Here is a 13,391-nt window from a genome sequence, read left to right on the forward strand (position 1 = left end):
TTGAGGCCTCCCTGAGACTACATAGTGGATTTCAGGTGTGAGACCCTACCTGGAAAAACCAAAAAAGTGAAACCATCAAGTTCTACTTACAACAATGCAAGGCTTCTCCAAATCAATGAATGCCATATGTAAATCCAGAAGCACAAAGTGATGCCTATTTCTGTTTAATTTCAGTGGCTAGAGGCCCTGGCACACCAATTCCCTCCCCCAAATAAAAACAAAATTCTTACAGCACTTGAGAGGCAGAGGTAGAATTGCCGTGAGTTGTAGGCCATGCTGAGACTACACAGTGAACTCTAGGTCAGCCTGAGCTAGAATGAGATGCTACCTAAGGACAAAAAACATTTTATATAAATATATATGTATGTATGTATATATGGTTGGAGACATGACTTAGTGGTTAAGGCATTTGCCTGCAAAGCCAATGGATCCTGGTTTGACTCACTAGGACACATGTAAGCCAGATGCACAAGGGGCACATGTGTCTGGAGTTCATTTGCAGTGGCTTGAGGCCATGGTAAGCACCTTCTCTCTCTCCCCCAAATAAGTACATAAAAATATATTTTAAAATTATATGTGTGTGTGTATGTATGTGTGTGTGTGTATATATATATGTATATATATATATGTGTGTGTGTGTGTGTGTGTATATGTGTATATATATATATACACACACACACATATATATACATACATACATAAAGAAAAAATGGGCTGGAGATAAGGTTTAGTGGTTAAGGCACTTGCCTACAAAGCCAAAGGACCCAGGTTCACTTCCCCAGAACCCACGTAAGCCAGTTGCACAAGGTGATACATACATCTGGAGTTTGTTTGCAGCAGTTGGCAGCTGGTGTGCCCATCCTCTCTCTCTCTCTCTCTCTCTCAAATAAGAAAAAAAGTTTATATTAATAAAAAAGCAAAAAAAAAAAAAAACCACCAAAACTGAGGCTGTAGTTCCATGGTTGAGGCCTTGCCTGGTATGTATAAGGCCCTGGGTTCAATTCGCAACACAAAAATTAAAAAGAAAAGGGCTGAAGAGATAGCTTAGCAGTTAAGGTGCTTGCCTGCAAAGCCAAAGGACCCAGGTTTGAATCCCCAGGACCCACATAAGTCAGATCCACAAGGTGGCACGTGGAATCTGGAGTTTGTTGACACTGGCTGGAGGCCCTAGCCCTCCCTCCCCTTTTTTGTTCTGTCAAATAAATAACTAATAAATGTATTTTTTAAAATATATGTTTTAAATTAATTATTTATTTGAGTGCAACAGACACAGAGAGAAAGACAGAGGGAGAGAGAGAATGGGCGCGCCAGGGCTTCCAGCCTCTGCAAACGAACTCCAGATACATGCGCCCCCTTGTGCATCTGGCTAACGTGGGACCTGGGGAACCGAGCCTCGAACCGGGGTCCTTAGGCTTCACAGGCAAGCGGTTAACCGCTAAGCCATCTCTCCAGCCCATAAATGTATTTTTTAAAAAATACAAGTCCAGATGTTAAGGTTTCAAATACTGGCTCCCTCACTTTCTAGCTGTGTGACATTACTCAAGTAACTTGATCCCTCTGTGGTTACAGTGTGCCATCACACTAAGCCACCATGCCTACTTCATAGAGGTTGTCATGACAAAAGACTGACTTCGCAGAGGCAAGACTCCTAGATGAGGTGAAGACCACCCAACGCTCTCTGAGAGCAAGAAGACGCTCACCTCAGTCCCAGGGTCTTGAAGGAGAAGGGGCCAAGCCATGAAATTCAAGGGTTCAATTGGTTGGTGGACACTTGTATTCACTTCCTGTTGGGTTTACAATGAACTACCCCAAGCTGCACAGCTTACAACAAGGCAGTTTCAGTGTCTTAGTATGCTGGTCAGGAGAGCAGCTGTGAATTATAAGCACTGGCTTATCAGGATGACTGAGGTGCCATGCGGAGGAGAGACTCCATGCAACCAGTGCCTTTCTCAGCTTCTGGTGATCAACCACTTGTTGCTTGGGCTCTGGGTGTCACCTCTGCACTCCAGATAACAGCTAGGCGTGACACCTCACGTCTGCAACTCTGACACTTAAGAGGCCTACCAGACTGAGGCCAGTCTGGGCTATAAAAGTGAGACTAACTCAAAACAAAACAAACTAGGAGATGGCTAAGTGGTTAAAAGCACTTGCTTGCAAAGCCTTCCAGCCTGGGTTCAGTTCTCCAGTTCCTAGGCAAAGTCAGATGCCCAAAGTAGTTCATATGTCTGACCCAGGCATGCCCCTATTCATTCTCTTATTCTAAGTAAATAAATGAAAACATTTCTTAAAAGTCTATTTTTTAAAATTAATTTTTAACTTTATTTATTAGAGACAGACACATAGAGAGAAATAATGGGCATACCAGGGCCTCTAGCCATTGCAATGAATTCCAGATGCATGTACCACCATGTGCATCTGGCTTATGTGGGACCTGGAGGACTGAACCCATGTCCTTAAGTTTTGCAGGCAACTGCTTTAACTGCTAAGCCATCTCTTCTGCCCACAATTTTTTTTTTTCTTTTTTGGTTTTTCGAGGTAGGGTCTCACTCTAGCCCAGGCTGACCTGGAATTAACTATGTAGTGTCAGGGTGGCCTTGAACTCTCTGTGATCCTTCTACCTCGAGTCCTCCCAAGTGCTGAGATTAAAGACATGTGCCACCACACCTGGCTTTTTTTTTTTTTTTTTGGTATTTTGAGGTAGTGGTCTCACTCTAGTCCAGGCTGATTTGGAATTCACTGTGTAACCTCATGGAGGCCTCAAACTCATAGCAATCCTTCTACCTCTGCCTCCTGGTTGCTGGAATTAAAGGCATACACCATGACACCTGACTAGAAAATAAGTTTTAAATATTTAAGGGGGGTCTGGAGGAATGCCTTAGCGGTTAAGGCGTTTGCTTGCAAAGCCAAAGGACCCAAGTTCAATTCCCCAGGATATATGTCAGCCAGCTGCACAAGAGGGTGCATGCATTGAGTTCGTTTGCAGTGGCTGGAGGCCCTGGCATGCCCATTCTTTCTCTCCCTTTTTTTCTGACAAATAAATAAAAATAAATTTTAAATTAAAAAAAAAAGGAAGAGAGAATGGGTGCACCAGGTACTCTATCCACTGAAAATGAAGTCCAGATGCATGAGCCACTTCATGCATTTGGCTTACATGGGTTCTGGGGACTCCAACCTGGGTCCTTAGTCTTTGCAGGCAAATGCCTTAAACCCTGAGCCATCTCTCCAGCCTGTAAAATAATTTTAAATATATAAATATGTGTTGTGAAGATGGCTTAGCAGAGAAGATATCTTGCCACACACACAGCACAAAACCTGAGTTCGGCCTTGGGTACTTGTGTCAAAAGCTGGGCATGGCTGCAATGCCTATAACCCCAGTGCCAAAGCAGGCAGAGGCAGGAGGGTCCCTGTGGCTCCCTTGTCAGCAGACATAACCAAAATACAGCAGTGCTGGGCTCAGTGAGAAGCTAAGCGCCTGGGGAAATAGGGCCCAAGAGCCACAGCAAAAGACATCTGGCTCCTTCCTGGGCCCAGAGTTGCCCACAAGGCTGTGTCTGTGCGCACAGGCAGAGGCGGAGGAAGGAAGAGCCCAGCTGCAAGGTGCCACCCTGATGAAGGAAGGATGGAAAAAAGAAAGGGAGGGGGAGAAGGGAAGAAAGAAAGAAGGCCCCTTTAAGACTTATGCATCCTCTTGACAGCCCCGCCCACCGCATTGTGACCTAGACCTGGTTCTCCTCTTGGCAGTGTCCAGGGTCAGCAGAGCGTAGTGGCAGGGCGGCTGACCAGGAGGACCACTGCTGGACTTGGACTCCCAACAGGAAAGAAAGGCAGGGGAAGGGGGAGGGAAAGGAAAAGGGGAAGGGGAGGAGAGGGGATGCAAAGGGAAAGGGAGGGGATGGGACAGGAAGTGGGAACAGAAGGGGAGAAGAGAGCTAGGGGAAAGGTGTGAGGAGATAGGGGGAGGAGAGGAGAGGGAATATGAGGGGAAAGGTGGTGCAGGATGGGGGGAGAGAGCGAGGGGGAAGGTGTTAAGAGATAGAGGGAAGGGGAGAGAAACATGAAGGGAGGGAGAGGGAAAGGAAGGAATAGGTGGGGAAGGGAAGGGGTGTGGGAGAGGGAAGAGGGAGGGAGGAGGGAAGGTGAGAGGAGGTGGAAGGTGTGAGGAGATGGAGGGAGGGGGTGGGAAAGGGAGGAATGGGTGGGGGAGGGGAGGTGGTGCAGGAGAGGAAGGGGGAGGGAGGGAAGGGGAAGGAGGGAAGGAGGGGGAAGGTGTGAGGAGATGGAGGGAGGAGGAGAGAAATATGAGGAGGGGGAGGGAAAGGGAGGAGTGGGTGGGGGAGGAAAGATAGTGCAGGAAAGGGAGGAGGGAGGGAGGGTGGGGGAGGGTATAAGGAGATGGAGGGGGAGGGAAATATGAGGGAGGGGAGGGAAAGGGAGGAATGGGTTGGGGAGGGAAGGTGGTGCAGGGGAGGGAGGAGAGGAGAGGGGAGAGATATGAGGGGAGGGAGAACATGCAGGAGAGGGGGAGGGAAGGAGGAGGGAGAGGGCTGGTGTGAGGAGATGGAGGGAGGGGAAGGGAAGTATGAAGGGAGGAGGAGGGAAAGGGAGGAATGGGTTGGGGCAGGAAGGTGGTGCAGGAGAGGGAGGAGGGATGGGGAGGGAGGAAAGGGGAGGGCAGAGGGATGGGGGTGGTGTGAGGATATGGAGGGAGGGGGAGGGAAACATGAAAGGAGGAGGGAAAGGGAGGAATGGGTTGGGGAGGGAAGGTGGTGCAGGACAGGGAGGAGGGAAGTGGAGGGGAAGGGAGGGAAGGGGGAGGGTGGAGGGAGAGGAATGGTGTGAGGAGAGGGAGGAAAATATGAAGGGAGGAATTTGGTTGGGCAGCGAAGGTGGTGCAGGAGAGGGAGGGAGAGGGAGGAAGGAGGAGGATGATGTGAGATGGAGGGAGAGGGAGGGAAAGGGAGGAATGGGTTGGGGATGGTAGGTGGTGCAGGAGAGGGAGGAGGGAGATGGGAGGTAGAAGGGAGGGGGAGGGAAGGTGGTACAGGTACAGGAGAGGGAGGAGGAAGGGGGCAGGGAAGGTGGGGGAAGGAGGAAGGGGGAGGGGTGGAAGGTGTGAGGGGAGGGAAGTATGAAGGGAAGAAGAGTGAAAGGGAGGAATGGGTGGGGGAGGGAAGGTGGTACAGGACAGGGAGGAAGGAAGGAGGCAGGGAGGGAAGAGGAGGGGGGAGGGGATGGTGTGGGGTTGGAGGTAGGGCAAAGGAAGAGGAGAGGAGGGGAGGAGAGGGGCGAGAGATGAGGGGAGGGAGAGGGAAAGAGAGTAATGTGGGGGAGGGAAGGTGGCATGGGAGAGGAGGGAGGGAGGGAGGAGGTGGAAGGTGAGAGGAGATGAAGGAGGGGAAGGGAAATATGAGGGAGGGGTTGGGAAATGGAAGAATGGGTGGGGGAAGGAAGGTTGTGTGGGGGAGGGAGGAGGGAGGAAGGAGGGACGAGGAGGGAGGGGAAAAGAGTAGGGAAGGGATGCTGGGTGGGTGGGAGCAGGAGAGCAGAAGGAAGTATAAAAGAAAGGGAGGGAAACGAGGAATGGGTGGGGAGGGGAAGGTGTTGCAGGGGCGAAGGGAAGAGAGGTGTGAGTAGAGGGAGGAGCAGGAGAGAAGAGGAGGCTGTGTGGAGGGCAGGGCGAGGAGAAGGGAAGGGCCTATGAGGCGTGGGGGAGGAAGGGAACCCTGGTACATGGCGGGGCCGGAAGCAGAGGAAATGGGACAAGGAGAAGGCCAGATGGGAGAAAGGAGGAGGAAGAGAGGGAAAGAGGGTGGGGTGGGGCGGGGAAAGGGAGGAGTTGGGAGGAGAGGTGGTATAAAAAGGGGCGGGAAGGAAATGGCACAAGGAGAAAGTGGCATAGGTGATGGGGGAAGGAAGGTTGGGAGGGGAGAGAAGATGTGATGGAGAGGAAAGAGAAGGGGATTAGGATGAAAAGGTGAGTGAGGGGAGGAAGATGAAAAGAGAGGGGAGGATGGGGGAGGGGAATGGAAAGGCGGGTGTAGAGGAGGGGGAGGTGAGGAGGAGGGGGAGAAGACAGGGAAGCACAGGAGGGGAGGGGGGTGGGACCCTGTTGTCTCTTTCAGTTCCTGAGTGCACACAGTGCTCTCTACTGCACCTCGGAAGCACAGCATGGGTCAGCACACCCAGACTTCCAACTGCAAGGAGAGGCTGGGTCTTCCATCGTTGACCATGGTGTCCTCAATACAGCTATGTGGCACGGTAAATGTTTTCATACATGGATTAGCATATAGTAATTGTACAAGATAATGTGTTTCACTGTGACATTTTTACACATATATAATGTACTTTGATCACATTCACCTCCCATTACCCTCTCTTGGCACCCCCCCTTCCACGCCTCTAATTGCTGCCTCTAACCAAACAGTCTCCTTGCTACAGCTACTTTCATGTCTTTGGGTGTTTTTTTTTTGTTTTGTTTTGTTTTATTTTGTTTTTGAGGTAGGGTCTCGCTCTAGCCCAGGCTGACTATGTAGTCTCAGGGTGACCTCAAACTCAGTGATCCTCTTGCCTTGGCTTCCCAAGTGCTGGGATTAAAGGCGTGTACCACCCTCCCACCCCCAGCTTCATCCCTTTATTTTAAATCAAGTTTTCATCTTTGAGAACAAATGTGAGATCATCTCAAAATACATTACCTGGGGGAGAAATCAGACCCAAAGAATGGATGTTTCTTTTACATCATGATAAGGCCATAATATAATTTGGATGATAGCACTCAATGGCCTGAAACCTTTGGGGTAGGAGAGATGGCTTTATGATTAAGGTGCTTGCTTGTGAAGCCTGAGGACCCAGGTTTGACTCCCTAGAATCCATATAAGCCATATGCACATGACATCACATGTGTCTGGAGTTCCCTTTGCAATGGATAATGGATAGAGGCTCTGGCGTGACTATTCTCTATCTCTAATATTCATATATATATATATATATATATATATATATATATTTTTTTTTTAATGTATCCTTAGGGTGGCTGGAGAGATGGTTTAGCAGTTAAGGCGCTTGCATGTGAAGTCTAAGGACCCATGTTCTGCTCTCCAGATCCCAGGTAAGCTAGATGCACAAAGGTGAGGCAAGTGCACATTTGCACATGCCCACTAGGTGGCAGAAGCATGAAGTTTGATTTCAGTGGCTGAGGCCCTGGTGTGTCAATTCTCTCTCTCTCTCTCTCTAATTAAAAACTAAATAAATAAAAATTTTAATGTATCTTTGATCTCAAAATCCTTACAGAATTGGACACCTATAGCCCAGTGTCAAACAGCAACCCAGTGTCTTGGAGTCTCTCCCTGAGGAACCGCCTTCCCTCTGAAAATCTCCCACTGCTTTTCAGATCTTGCTACTATATGAAAAACCTCCTCAAAAAAAAAAAAAAAAAAAAAGCCTCCTTCTAGGCATGGTGCACATGCCTGTAAGCCCAGCACTTGAGAGGCAGAGGTAGGAGGATCACTGAGTTTGAAGACACCCTGAGACCACATGGTGAATTCCAGGTCAGCCTGGGCTAGGGTGAGACCCTACCTTGAAAGCACATGGCTAACAAGCTTCTACCCATCTTCTTCCGATTCTTCCAATCCAACTAGGAGAGAGAGATTCCTTCCAAAACCCAGACTCGCTGCCCTCATGAACAGGCTCTCCTGTGGTTCTCCTCGCCACCCCTGCTGGAGGTAAGCCTCTCTGGCTCAGGTTTGAATTCATTTTCAGGCTTCAAACCAGCTGCCAGACCACAAGAACAGTGCATCCCAATATTTAAAACAGATACAGGACATTGGATGTGGTGGCACATGCCTTTAATCCCAGCACTTGGGGAGGCAGAGGTAGGAGGATCACCATGAGTTCGAGGCCACCCTGAAACTACATAGTGAATTCCAGGCCAGCCTGAGCTACAGTGAGACCCTGCCTCAAAAAACAAACAAACAAACAAAAAACAAAAAAAACATGGGGAGGGGATATGATGGAGAATGGAATTTCAAAGTGGAAAGGAAAAGGGTATTAACATGGGATATTTTTTATAATCATGGAAAATGTTAATAAAAAATTGGAAAAAACAAAACAAAACAGATACAGGTTCAACTATTGGTTCTATCCCAGAAGAACAACTCTTGTCACCTTGGCTAGGCCTCCCTACTCCATTCCTGTGACCTGCTTGTGGACCTCAAACTCCTTTTGCAAAGACAGCTGGGTGAGACTGTTCCCCCCCACACCCCTCCAGCCACCTGTGTGTCAGTAGCACAGTGGGCTGATCCCCAAAGACAGGTGTGACAGAGGCAAGAGAATCACAGAGGCTGGGCCAAGGGGGTAGGGGAAGATGAGAAAAAGGGAGGGAGCTGGGCGTGGTGGCGCATCCCTTTAATCTCAGCACTCAGAAGGCAGAGGTAGGAGGATCCCCATGGGTTCATGGCCAGCTTGAGACTACATAGTGAATTCCAGGTCAGCCTGGGCTACAGTGAGATCCTACCTCAAAAAAAAATGCTATAATTGGCTATAATTATAATTATAGCCATGATAATCCCTCCTCTTCCACACTTTCCCTTCATATATCCACTCTCCATCATATCCCCTGACACTCTCAATTAGTCCTTTCTCTCTCCCACTCTCTCTTTCTCTTTTGGAATTCACTATGTAGTTGCAGGGTGGCCTCAAACTCAAGGTGATTCTCCTACGTCTGCCTCCCGAGTGCTGGGATTAAAGGTGTGCACCACCACACCTGGCGAAGTCAGCAGGATGCTGAGTTCCATGTCAGCCTAACCCCCTTGTGGCATTCAGAGCCCAAAGATGGCTGAACAAGGGTCCAATGGACAGAGCTAGGCATGAACTTGGGGAGATCAGTAAGGAGGATCTACATGAACCCCACTCTTATGGGCAGCTCTCTACCCAACCCAACTGCCGGGGCCATCTTGGCTTGATGTTGCAGACCTGTGATCCCAGATATCCAGGAAACTGAGACAGGAGGATTGAAAGTTCAAGGCCAGCTGAGGCTATAGAGTAAATCCAAAGCTGGCCTGCACAACTTCGTGATATCATCGCAAAAAAGGAAAAAGAGGGCTGGAGAAATGGCTTAGCAGTTAAGGTGCATGCCTGTGAAGCCTAAGGACCCAGGTTAAATCTCCAGGTCCCATGTAAGCCAGATGCACATGGTGACACATGACTCTGGATTTCCTTATGGTGGTTAGAAGCCCTGGCACACCCATTCTCACTCACTCTGTATCTACGTCTTTCTATCTCTAATAAATAAGTAAAAACAAATCCCAGAACTGGGGGGGGGGGGGGGGCTGAGATTGGGGGCCATTTTGAGTTTGAGGCCAGCATGGGTCTACATAGTGAATTCCATGTCAGCCTGTGTTAGGGCAAGACCTTATCTCAAGAAAACAAAATAAGGGCTGGAAGGATGGCTTAGTAGTTAAGGAGCTTGCCTGAGAAGCCTAAGGACCCAGGTTCGATTTGCCAGGACCCACCTAAGCCAGATGCAGTAGGTGGCTGTCTGGAGTTTGCAGTGGCTGAAGGCCCTGGTATGCCTGTCCTCTCTATCTGCCTCTTTCTCTCTCTCCAGCACCAAAAATGGCTTCTTTAAAATAATATAATTGTGGAATGGAGAGATTCCTCAGTGGTTAAGGTGCTTGCCTGCAAGCCCAAGGACCATTTTCTCTCTCGCTCTCTGTCACAAAGAGCTCTGGGCTCTTGTACAGATCCACTGCATTGATGAAGTCAAGAGTCCAAGCTTAAGCCTGAAATAAAGCACCTTGCCCTTGTATACTTGTTTGGTTCTCCTTGGTGATCACTGGGGGGGGGGGGGGGCTGAGAACTGGGCATAACATTTGGGGGCTTGTTTGGGATTCCCCAGAGACCCTGAGGACCCCCCCCCTCCCAACATGTGGAGCTCAGGCTACCAGCTGGTAGGTGTATTTTTGTGTTTGGCCTTCTCTGAAGATCTGTTCTCTATCCTTCAGTTCATCAGAAAATTGTGGTTGGGCCCCTGGAGGCTACTCTGTCTGGATGGCGGGTCCTGGGTGCCCCAGGCCCACCTGAGGGGAATTTAATCCCCCTGATAGATTTGCAGAGACAAAAAGGGGACGCTACTGCGGAATAGTGAGAAGACGTTATCTCAGTGCTGGTTTTGTAGTCGCTGGCCAGCTGAACTCTTTTGCTGTCTTTTTCTCCTTTTCTTTGTTGGAATTACTGTTTGTGTGATTGGACAGATGGGACAGATGCAGACTACCCTGCTTTCTTTACTGACAGGCCATTTTCAGGATGTAAAATTTAGGGCTCATAACCTTAGTGTAGAGATAAAGAAAAGTAAACTCATCACCCTTTGCAGGAGTGAATGGCCCACCCTTAACGCAGGCTGGCCACTAGAGGGCACCTTCCAATTACCGATTATATGGCAAGTCCAAGAAAACATCTTTCAGGGAACTCATGGCAACTGAGACCAAATCCCCTACATTCTGGTTTGGCATGACTTGGTGGAAGATCCTCCCTCTTGGGTTAAACCTTTTCTTCTCCCTCCACAGGAGACCACCACTATTTTGGCAGTAAAGAAGAATAAATCAGATGACTTCCTTTCCTCTTCCCTCTCTGCTCCCTTGTATCCTGTGCTTCACAGGAGGAACAATTAATCTTTCCTCCTCCCTACCCTCCCCCACCTATAAACCCGTCTCCACCCACAAGGCCACAACCTCAAGATCTACCACCAGCAGCCCAACCTCCACTTATACAAAGCCCTCCCCACACTCATAGTAGGGCCCCTCGGAGTCAAGTTCCAAACCCAGAGGCCACAGTGTTTCCCCTCTAGGTTATGGGGTCCCCATACCATGATGGAAACCAACCACATCACTACTGGCCATTCACCACTAGTGATCTATATAGTTGGAAAATGCAAACTCCTAAATTCTCTGAGAAACCACAGGGGCTTATTGATCTTTTGAATTCTATTATTTTTACCTACCTACCTACTTGGGATGATTGTCAACAATTGCTACAGATTCTCTTCACTACAGAGGAAAGAGAGATAATCCAGATTGAAGCCCGGAAATTAGTTCTGGTCGTGGATGGGCATCCCACCAATAATCAAGCTATCATTGATACCTTCTTTGCTTTGACTAGACCAGACTGGGATTTCAACACGACAGCAGGCAAGGAGAGACTCCAGGTGTACCACCGGACTCTAATGATGGGGGGGTGTTTTTACAGGGCCGCCACTAGGCATCCCACTAATTTGGCTAAGGAGAGTGATTGTATCAACGTAAAGATGAGACTCCTGCTGCTCTTCTGGAAAGACTCATGGAGGCATATCGTACATACACTCCTATGGACCCAGAGCTTCCAGAAAATAAGACGGCAGTTATTCTCAGTTTTGTTAACCAGGCAGCTCCAGACATAAGGAGGAAGATTCAAAAACTGGACAGACTAGCAGATAAGAGTTTACAGAAGCTACTGGCACTGGAAGAACAAGTGTATAATAACAGAGAGAATGCTGAGGAAGACCAAGCCCGAGCCATTGCCTCAGCAAATGAAAAAAGTACCCACAATTTTGCCAAGTTCTCCTGGCAGCCACCGCAGAATCCCCTGATACCCAACACTGACAACTGAAGAAACTTGCAGGAGAGCAAGGTAAGAGGGGACCTCCACAAGATAGGCCCAAACTCCAATGTGACCAATGTGCTTATTGTAAAGAGATGGGATATTGGGTTAAAGAATGCCCTAAAAGACCTCCTCAGAAAACCAGCCGCTTAGAGCGGATACATGTCCTGGAATTAGAAGGACTTGATGACTGAGGGAGATGGGATTTGGATCCCCTCCCCAAGCCCAGGGTAACCTTAAGAGTGGAGGGGATGCCTATTAATATTTTAATAACTACTGGGGCACAAAATTCAGTGCTAACAAAGCCCCAAGGGAAACTATCAGATAAAAAGTCATGGGTGCAAGGGGCCACTGGTATAAATCAGTATTCATGGACTACCCAAAGAACAGTGGACCTTGGCATGGGCTGGGTATCCCACTCCTTCATGGTCATACCTGAATGCCCATACCCTTTACTGGGAAGAGACTTACTAACCAAAATAGGACTTCAAATTTCTTTTGACCCAGATGGGCCTCATCTTACTGACAGAAATGGGCACCTGGTGCAAATATTAACTATGTAACTAGAAGATGAATATAGACTCTACCAACAACCAAGTATCATGATGGACATTGCTGAATATTTACAAAAGTTCCCTGAGGCCTGGACAGAATCATGAGGGATGGGACTAGCCTCCCACAACCCACCCATTTGGGTGGAATTAAATCCTGGAGCAACTCCTATCAGGGTGAGACAACACCCCATGTCAAAAGAAGCCCATATGGGAATAACCCCACATATTAGGCAACTCCAAGACTTTGGGGTGCTTGTCCCTTGCCATTCTGCATGGAACACTCTGCTCCTACCAGTAAAGAAGCTAATACAAGGGATTATAGACCTGTCCAGGACCTAAGGGAAGTTAACACTGATGTATATCCACCCCTACACACTCTTGAGCTTCCTGTCCCCCTCCAGAGTGTGGTATACTGTTTTGGACTTAAAAGATGCCTTCTTTAGTTTACCGCTGGCAGCACAAAGCCAGCCACTATTTGCCTTTGAATGGCATGACCCAGAACAAGGGTTTAATGGACAATTAACCTGGACACAGCTACTCCAAGGATTCAAAAACTCGCCTACCCCGTTTGATGAGGCTTTGCATGAGGATCTGGCTGAGTACCACCAACTGCACCCACATTTGACTTTGTTGCAATATGTTGATGACATTTTTTCCTCAATTTTTATTAACATTTTCCATGACTATAAAAAACTATCCCATGGTAATACCCTCCCCTATTCCCCCCCCCACTTTCCCCTTTGAAATTCCATTCTCTATCATATCCCCTCCCCATTTCAATCAGTCTCTCTTTTATTTTGATGTCATGATCTTTTCCTCCTCTTATGATGGTCTGGTGTAGGTAGTGTCAGGCACTATGAGGTCATGGATATCGAGGCCATTTTACGTCTGGAGGGAGCATGTTGTAAGGAGTCCTACCCTTCCTTTGGCTCTTACATTCTTTCCACCACCTCTTCCACATTAGACCCTGAGCCTTGGAAGGTTTGATTGAGATGTTACTCAGTACTCCAGTCACTTTTTTCCAGCACTATGATACCTTCTGAGTCATCCCAAGGTCACTGCCATGTTGATGACATTTTAAAAGCCACAGTGCAGGTACAGCCAAGCAGGTACAGAGCATTTATTAACAACCTTGGGAGACTTGGGGTATCATGCTTCTGCCAAAAAGGCTCAAATTTGTTTAAGAGAAGTAACATATCTGGGATATGT

This window comes from Jaculus jaculus, chromosome 14 (genome assembly GCF_020740685.1).
Source record: "Jaculus jaculus isolate mJacJac1 chromosome 14, mJacJac1.mat.Y.cur, whole genome shotgun sequence".
NCBI lineage: Eukaryota > Metazoa > Chordata > Mammalia > Rodentia > Dipodidae > Jaculus > Jaculus jaculus.